The sequence below is a fragment of the Triturus cristatus genome, chromosome 1_1 (genome assembly GCF_964204655.1).
Source record: "Triturus cristatus chromosome 1_1, aTriCri1.1, whole genome shotgun sequence".
In the NCBI taxonomy this organism is placed as follows: Eukaryota; Metazoa; Chordata; class Amphibia; order Caudata; family Salamandridae; genus Triturus; species Triturus cristatus.
The window spans coordinates 477104021-477111571 of NC_140579.1; positions in this window are offsets into that span (position 1 = coordinate 477104021).

The following is a 7551-nucleotide window of genomic DNA, read 5'->3' on the forward strand; positions in this document are numbered from 1 at the left end:
GCAATAACTGCATGCTCAATGAACAGCAGCAAAAAAATCGGCATGTAAACGGCAGTTCCTCAACTGCTTTAATGTAAAGAACCTAACAGCTGTGAAGGGGTGTGCAACGGCAGGCTGGAATTACCCCGAAAATTGTTACTAAATTAAGATTGTTGGGCAATGTAAATGAAATTAAAAACTAAATAAGTGAGATTATTAACTGGTATCCTTTCGACTTGTTTGCCTTTCATGTAAGGACTGAAAGTGTTGCCAGTAACAAGATAATCTCGGGGAAAAGACATACATTGGATAAAACCGTTTCAAATTAGAAAAACTATAGTCTGCACCAACAGATTTAAGGCTTCAACACCATAGAAAGGAGACAGTTAGCAAGCCACCCAAGGCGATGATCAGCTCAATCATGGAATGATTGTATATAGGTAGAGCGGTCCAGACCAAGAGGGATATTTTTTGTGTTCGTTATTTGCGCCGGTTTATAATACATGAACCCTTGAAGAAAACGAAGATTAAAACTTACAAAGAGAAAGTTAGTGTTAGGAGAGATGCACCAGTTTTGAATACTTTAAGTAGGAAACATTTGAAATTGGTGGACATGGTTTTAATACAGCAGTTAGAACAATTCGTTTTGGCTGAAGGGTACAGATGGAAATGCATACATCCCCTTATAGTGGAGATGCCTTCCCAACCTCAAACCAGTATGTTACTATTGCTCAAAGGCAGCCCCTCATACCAGCCAACAAAGCCTGCTGTCAATTTACCCAACCCACGCCCCACATTGTCCATGTCGCTTCTTCCCCTCCCACACCCCAATTGTCTTGATTTCTTCCTCCCCTCCAGCCCCTTCTTGTCAGTGACGCTTCTTACCCTTCCACCACCCCCCTTGTCCGTGTTACTTCTTCCCTTCCACCCCATCCTTCTGTTGACCCTCCTACTTCTTGCCTACCACCCATCACCTTCCTATTGTCTGTGCTGCCTCACCACCCTCCATAAGCTAAACAAGCATTGGCATAGCTAACAGTTCTCGCCTTTGGGACCTGATGCATACCTAAATACTTATAAGTGTTTAGTTATCCAGCACAATATCCTTGGTGCAACAACATCAAGTGTTGCATGGCTAAACAATTATAAGGTCCCAAATGCGAAACCTATTGGCTATGCCAATGCTTGTTAAACCTGTGCCCACTTAGAAGTGGAAGAAGCTTCTGGAATTTCCCCCTACAGAGGCTTCTGAAATTTCTTGCCTCCTTGCCAGTCTGTCTGGGGCACAATAGGCTAATGTGAAGTCCTTTGTGTGTGAGCTGAACCAGTGCCTTTGAAATGCAAGTGTTTTGGGTGACAGCTCCACCCCCTATCAAGTCAGAGATGTCCATCCTGCCAGCAGCTATTCCCCGTTTGTCTCACTATCTGGGGGCAATACACAAAGACCAACTTTCAGCAATACCTAGTAAAATGAACAGGCTGCAGGTACCAAATGGGTAAGACAAGAACTTGGTAACATTATAAAAATGGCATTTTCAGAACTGTGATCTAAAATCAGCCTCTACCATTAAATAGGATTTTAAATTACAACTCCTCAGCCACCAAACTTGACTTTTCTACCTGTTCCTAATCAAAAGTTAGCACTTATTGAATGCAATAAGGTAACCCAATGTTATCCAATGAGAGAGGTGGGGCTTGCAGTAGTGAAAAACTAATTTGACTATTTTCACTACCAGGACATGTAAAATATAAAAAAAAGTCCAACTATTTAAATAGAATGCACCCTGCTCTAGGGGCTGTTTAGGGCCCACCCTAAGGGTGACTTACATGTATTAAAAGGGAAAGTTTAGGCCTGGCAAAAGGTTTATTTTTCAAGGTTGAGATGGCAGTGTAAAACTGTACACACAGACTGCAATGGCAGATATACCACTTTACTACAAACTTATAAGTAAATTTAATATACCATATTTAAGGAAATGAGCACAATCACTTTAGCACTGGTTAGCAGTGGTAAAGTGCACAGTTCCAAGGCCAACAAAAACACATTTTGCAAAAATAGAAGGGTTGAAGGCAAAAGGTTTTGTGGAATACTACCCTAAGGATGACCGGTATAACAGTGATAAAGTGAAAATACAACACAAGCACAATCCCAAACCAATTTAGAAAACTGGGGAACATTTTAATAATTATAATGAGGAAAATCCAATTAGTAGGACTGGAGTTATGAATAAAAATTGTAAGTAAAACTTGTGCCAAGAAGCACAAAGCGGCAATTGTGATTATCTGGTAGTGCGGTCGTCTTCAGTGCAAAGAGCTGGTTAACAAGTGGAATTTCATGTTGGTAGGCAACACGTCGAGATTGTTATTGACGCAAGGAGCTCCGGGTGGTGAAGTTCTGGGTCTGTATCCAGAAAAGTCTTGGATGCAGGTCCAACGTTGATCTTGGAGAAATCCACTTGCATTAGCAAGGAATCCGGGGATGGTTCTTTTCAACGTGAAGAACCTGGAGTCCAGTTCTTGCATTTTGGGGTTGAAGGAGTTCACTCTAATACCAGCCAAGAGTCCAGGACATGGGAGGGACTTCTTGAGGGCAAGCACTCAGGCCAGCAGCAGGTTTTAGGCAGGTCCAGTTGGTACTGGTCAGTTGGGCAATTGCAGGGAAAGGCCTCTAGAAGCTTGCCATGTCACAGTAGGGAGGTCAGCCTACTGACCATTGGAGTCAATTCTGGGGTCCTGGGCTCAACTAGCAGGTCCAGTTTTCCTTCAGGAATCAGACAGCAGGGCAGTCCTTCTGAGTCTCCACAGGTCTAGTAGTGTCCTGGTGAGAGGTTCTGAAGGTGGCACTTTTATACCCAGTGTCAGCCTGTGTGGGGGGAGGACACTCCTTTTGTCTAACCCTAAACACCCTAAACTAGTTCTGGACAGTTCTTTCCTTTCCCCTGGGTCTGCCTCCAATCTGTCTAGGGTAACAAAGGGCTGGTAGGCCCAGGTGTGAGCTGCATTTACTCATGATAAGACAGGCATCTTCTGAAGTCAGTAAGGGGTGTGTACTGCCTTCAGGCTACCCTTTGAAGCCCAGGAAGGGCTGAGGACAACCTCCGAGGCATTGCTGCTCAGGAGAGGAACACTATTCTCCACATCTAAGGCTCTTTTGTCCCCTGTCTGGAAGGAATACACATCAAGCCACAGGAGAGCCATTAATAGTCATGTGACCCTGGACACTGACAGAAATGCACATTTGGTTTAGGCATAAAAATTGCAATTTTCTGAAAGTGGAATTTTCAGAATAGTAGTTTAAAATCTGACTTTACCATTATTGAGAATTTAGAATTGCAATTCAAACGAGAGGAAGAAATATTTATCTATCTGCTCCAAAACTGAAGTTATCACTTCTTAAGTGTAATAAGGTAACCCAGTGTTAGTCAGTGTTAGTCTCTTGGAGAGATAGCCTTGCTACAGTGAAACATGACTGGGAGTATTTCTGCTGTCAGGACATGTAAAACCTAAGTACACATGTCGTACTTTTGTAATGTTACGGACTCAAACCAAACCTCCCATGGGGTGGGAGAGGATATTGGTTCTAGTCTGAACGTGACAGAATGGAAATGGAAACATGCCCTAGATACAGTATGGAATGGAATGAATGGATCTGAAGAAATCACTAAACAAGTAGCACTTTTTAACAGTGGATGATGAATCAGCCGGTGTGTATCGATGACAGTGGATGTGTAACTACTTGAGATTGACTTTATGTTATTACCTTAAATGGGATGAGTGTGTATTATATTTACGTTTATCCATGGTCATCTGTAATATAGAATATTTTTTGCCAAGCAAGATGTCTATAGGAACTTCTCTGTTCGCTTGACTATGGGTCCACATGACCACTCCTATTGGGTGCTGACATTCAATCAAATGAGCCCTGACACATAAGTTTTTGATAACCACATCATTACACATTAGGCTTATTTTATCATCACAAGACCTAAACAATGCCCCATTATTTTATTTGTTATCATAAAGACATTTGTAACATACATTAATTTTGTCTTATGGTCACAACGGTAAAGGAAGGGTTTTTTTTATAGTACCCACACAAACATGTATTTTCAATTCATATACTGTTGTGCCCGCTGCATCGAAATTATTCAACCAGTTCCTCCCGACAGGAATGAAGACACCCTTTAGGAATAGGCTGTGACATTGACAGGTATGTCAGCATGCCTTCGTTTCAATTGGTGGAGCAGAGATACCTTTTAGGAATAGGCAGAGACATTGACATGCATGCCAAGCTTGCCTTTTATTACATTGGATTGCGATGGTTACAGTGCTGGTATGCGGCACCTGTCTTCCATCTTGTTTGAGGAAGATATTTGTATCTCCTCATTGGTAGCGTGCATATAGACATCATGCTTACGGCTCCTCCATTAACTTGGATTGATCTGCCGCGGGGTTATTATTCTTTGAGCCGTGATCGAGACAACCACCTTGCGATCCCTTTACAATTTAGGAAGCATTATAACTCTTAGGTGACTGCACTATTAGGCATTGGGATGCTTATGATTTTTCCTCCGTATGTGCAGCTATGTAGGTATTCATCCCCGTCTTTTGTTTACGCAGGCTGATTTTTGAAGATCTAGCTTGCATTCACCACAAGATAATGTTAATAAGACCTTATTAACATATATGTATAAATGAGGCCCACACGCATGTGAAGGCAAGGCAATCTGCTACTCAGCAGAGAACAAGCTTATCTCAGTCTAACATTCTATGACATCACATTAATACTGGTTAAACATTCTACACGCAATACATCACAGTACAGGCAAGTTCCAATTGGTTCATAGTGACCGTGTACTCAGCCCAGTTAATGTGCACTGCATGATGGTGTGTTAAAGATAATATAACATTAAAAACAATTAACATATTATGTATAGCATCTCCCCTATTTAATTAAAATAAACAATTCATATCATGAATTCTCTTTTGTATTTTCAACAACCTGCTAGGTGACAAAACTCTATCATCAGTGACATTATGTGGAAAAACATTACCTTCATTAGGTATGACTTCATTCCTGTCTAAGTTGTGGTCATTGCAAATTCCATCATTTTCCTGTGAAACAAGAATTGGTTCTTTAGATGAGACAACACTCTTGTTGAGGTTGTGTTTGTCAGAAACTCCACAGTGACTATTATTTGCATCACTATATCTCTTATTTCTCTACCTGTGTTGCTCTCATTTAACATTTCACAAGCAGAGCTATTTTCAGAAAAACAATCATGTTCTGCACCATCCCCAAAAGTGTAATCACTTCTACTTAAATTGCTAGACTCTTTATCCATTAACATTTCTTCTTGGTCTAGTTTCAACTTTCCCACGTCACTTTTGCTCCACAATCATATATCCTTTAACAAAAAAGCACTGTTAGAAACTTCCACAACTAGAAATGGAGAAGTGAATACGGATTGGCCTTTTTGTACTTTCACAGGTTTTTTGATAATTATCCAGAAACCTTTTTAATTACTTTGTTCTTGGTTCTATTCACAGCACCATGATAACACGTGGTTAACTTCTGTTTTTGTATAATTTTTTTCTGAATCTTTAATTCACTATCATCAATTTTTGCATGTTGTTTCTTTGAATCAAACAACTTACCAAATGTAGGTGTGAGTACAGTATTACCTCTCCTACCTCTCATCAAATAAAAAGGTGAACAACCAGTTGTTTCGTTTACTGTATTATTATAGCTCTACACCTTGACATTAATAAATTCACTTACAGATAGATGTGATGCCACAGCCAATTTGACATCTTCCTTTAGAAATGTATTTACCCGTTCCACTTGACCATTAGAAGATGGACTATAAAAAAGTATTTCAATCCAAGATGATTTAAAAAGTTAGTCATTTCATTAGACAAAAGTTGTGTCCCATTGTCAGAAACTGACCTTCCATTCCAAAAAGATTTGTTTTTAAATGAGATAATTACCTCTGTAGTAATGTTCGGAATAAATTCGTAATGGATCTATTTGGTGTAGTAATCTGAAAGGACCATGAGATACTTACAGTTGGTTTCCAAAATATTGAATGGGCCTGAAAATTCAATGGCAATTTTGGACCAAGGTGCTTCAGGAATGACTACGAAATGCATTTCATTTTTACAAGTTTCCCAATATTTGTCAGCTCTTAAACATTGTATACATGTATCAATAAATACATTTACATCAGCATCCATGCCGGGCCACCAGTAATAACTTCGCAAAAACTTTTTTATGTCGAGCCTAAGAACGCTTGCGCTTTCTAAAAGACGTGTGGTAATCTCTTCTAGTGGGCTTTTGGCACATCCATCTTTACCATTTGTTCCCTGCTGGGCCATTCAGAAATGCGGCCTTCTTATTGGTGCCTGAATTGTATTTGTCCCTCCTTCTGGTGCCTGGTAGACATCCAGACAATTTCACTTATTGTTAAATTTGGTTTTCCATTCAACGTGTGGGTGCTCCTGGCACAGCGCACAATAGCCCCTATTCTGTGTTCCTCCTGGTCGGCAAGCACACACACCAGGAGTAGCATTTCACTTATTGACGCCACCCAAGTTTGTAATATTGAACAGCTCTTCACATATGTTCCTCTTCATTAGCGTGGTGCCTGTTTCCGCATGCCTACTTTATACATTTTAATTACTCTTGTTCACTGCGGGCTGTGGCTGTTGAGAGTTCACCATGCATGTTCCTCTTCATTAGGGAAGCACGCACCCACATGTTACATTTTATTACTAAGCATGACTGGCGGCATGCTGAAGAAGTTTTCTTCAGTTCACGACTCAGCTGTGGGGCTGCTTAAATTTTTCTTAATTGACTCTGCATCAAGTGCAAATGAGCAGCTATCCAACCACTGCACTTAGCCCGTTTATGTTCTGAAGTGTAAAAATATCTGAGAATAATTTTATCAGCGAATAATCTGTGTGCATCTTGTTTGTTTCTGTCTATTTCAAACTCCGGGCGGTGCCAAGCAGCCAACGCCTGGACCGGTTTCAGGTACGTGCAAGTGGATGACAATGTTGTAAATATGCCTTGTAAATACGTAGCATGGTGCCTTTGATATTCAAGTTCTCATTTCTTGACTATTCCCTTGTTTACGCAAGTTACAGTTTAATTCATTCATTTCATTCATTCATTTAAATCTTTATTTCGACGCATTAGCATCATAAAAGATACAATAAAAAAACATTTGTTATTTTAACAATTTAACATTTGCTAGCTCAAAAAGGAAAAAAGTAAGAGGATCAATTAAACTAACCTATTCATATATATCCGTTGCATCCGAGTACACAATATCTAATTACATAATTCTTTATCAAACACATTTGGCCCGGGCGAAGATTTTACAATAGTTAAAAATACAGTTAATAATAAATATAATTTAAAAACTATTAAAATAGTATTAAATCACTAACCGCTAGGACATTTTTGTAAAAAGTTCATAAAAAAACAACAACAACATCCTCCTGGTTGGGTAATAAAACATACAATTTGAATGTTTGATTGTCGTGGTCTTTTTGGAGATATCTAGT